The 1,804-nt window shown below is 40.0% G+C and overlaps 1 non-coding gene across 1 annotated transcript; it reads right to left on the bottom strand.

Moving 5' to 3' along the window:
• Window positions 1–238: 238 nt before the first annotated feature.
• Window positions 239–369, bottom strand: LOC127197559 (small nucleolar RNA SNORA17). The gene has a single exon (XR_007831696.1). It is a non-coding gene; the product is annotated as a small nucleolar RNA SNORA17 (small nucleolar RNA).
• Between the last annotated feature and the right edge of the window lie 1,435 nt (window positions 370–1,804).

Raw genomic sequence — 1,804 nt, 5'->3', positions numbered from 1 at the left:
GGCTAGCTCTCTGTTTGGGTCCCTTGGTGACAGTCTGGTGGTTGTTTCCATTTTGCTCCTTTCCTGGGCCCACTTTAGTGGCATTATGAGAGAAACACCTGTCTCTGGCTCACTTCTGCCTGGTGTAATGGTCCCAGGTAGGGTTCTTTTAGTCTGTGGCTTGCTCCATGTCTTGGATGCCATCGAGGTCTACTTAGAGGAGAACAGGTGGTTGTCACAGGTTAACTGTTTTTCAGGAAATATTAGGCTACTAATACTTCAGATATTGGCAGGTCAGAACACTATTATTCTTGGCCTCTGTCCTTTCTGCCACCTACTGTTGTGTACATCACACAGCATTCACAGTTACAATGCCTCTATAGAGGCAGAAATGTGTAGCCTAAGCTGGCCACAAACACACAATCATCCTTGCTCTGCCTCCTTTAGCAAATATTGCTGGGTTGCAGACCCACAACTGGCCTCCACAGCATTCTTAAATATAAGCTGCCTTGCTGAAAACTAGATTGCCTCCATCTTCAACTTAAAAGCCATGATATAGTAGAGAGGAACTAGGTTCATTCCTGTTTGTGATTAAATCTCTGTGTCTCAAGGATTGGATTATGCCCCACCTGTATCCACAATTAAAAATTGTTCTGTACTATCTCTTCCAGGAAATGGCAACTGTGCTTTTGTTTCAAGACACTGTTTGACTACCTTGCTATGAACACATAACAATCATATCATTCTTTCAGGAGGTTATTATGACCAACTTTACTTAGGTTCTGATTTTGTGACCTCCCTTTCACTTATTTATCTGCCAAATTCACTACTTGGGATGCCCTTCACCATGTCAAAGGCCAATCACTGAATCCCACCTCTGGCGATGGCTGCTTGACTGGCTGTGTTCTGCTGTTCACAATAAAAAACCTTGCTCCAACTTGATCACATCTTTTACTCCTGACTGCTCAGCTTAACAATGTCTTTTTCCCTCCTACAGAAAGATATGGGCTCTTGAAAGATGACCTTCTAGGAAAATTAGAGGACACAGAACATATAGCACATTTCCTTATTTGCTTTTCAAACAGATGAAAGTACATCTGAAGTTTAACTGTTTATACTTCATTTATTGCCAAGAGTCATTCTGATATAGGAGATCATTAGGCAAGATCTGTATCATGATGCACCCCAGAATTGCTTCCATTCTCTGACAATCACATCAATTGTGCAGTACTGCATCTCTCTATAATCTGCCATTGGATCCAGGCATGGTGGCACATGTCTTTAATCCCAGCCTTAGGGAGGCAGAGGCACATGCGTTGCTGTCAGTTCAAGGCCAACCTGGTCTACAAATTAAGTCCAGGACAGCCAAGAGAGAAACCATATCTCAAAAAATCAAAACAAAAAGCAAAACAACAACAACAACAAAACAACAACAACAAACTAAAAAAAGTAAAATATATGACATTGTTGTGAGCTGGCAATTTCTGAATTTTGACCAGTTCTGATTGTACAAACTTCCTATGAGTTCTTACTGAAGATGCACTGCTGTTCAGATGAATTAATCCCTCATTATGGAATTCCTGATTTGATTCAAATAGTTTTAAATTTTAAATTTTTTCATGTCTAAAAATACACTTTAGAGTGTTTACAGGTGCAATAAATATTTTAATGGACCTATAGATTTCTCCATAGGGGACAACCTTGAACCAGCTTTGTGGCCTCAGATAATCCTTCATGCCATGAATACTTGTGTACACAAAAATACAGGAATGTTGGTTTAAGTTTCCCATGAACCCATTATATAATAGGGCTAGCTAAAAATATC

Source organism: Acomys russatus, chromosome 1 (genome assembly GCF_903995435.1).
Source record: "Acomys russatus chromosome 1, mAcoRus1.1, whole genome shotgun sequence".
NCBI classification, from domain to species: domain Eukaryota; kingdom Metazoa; phylum Chordata; class Mammalia; order Rodentia; family Muridae; genus Acomys; species Acomys russatus.
The sequence above is the reverse complement of the archived record's forward strand: the minus strand, read 5'-3'. Positions and strand labels throughout refer to the sequence as shown.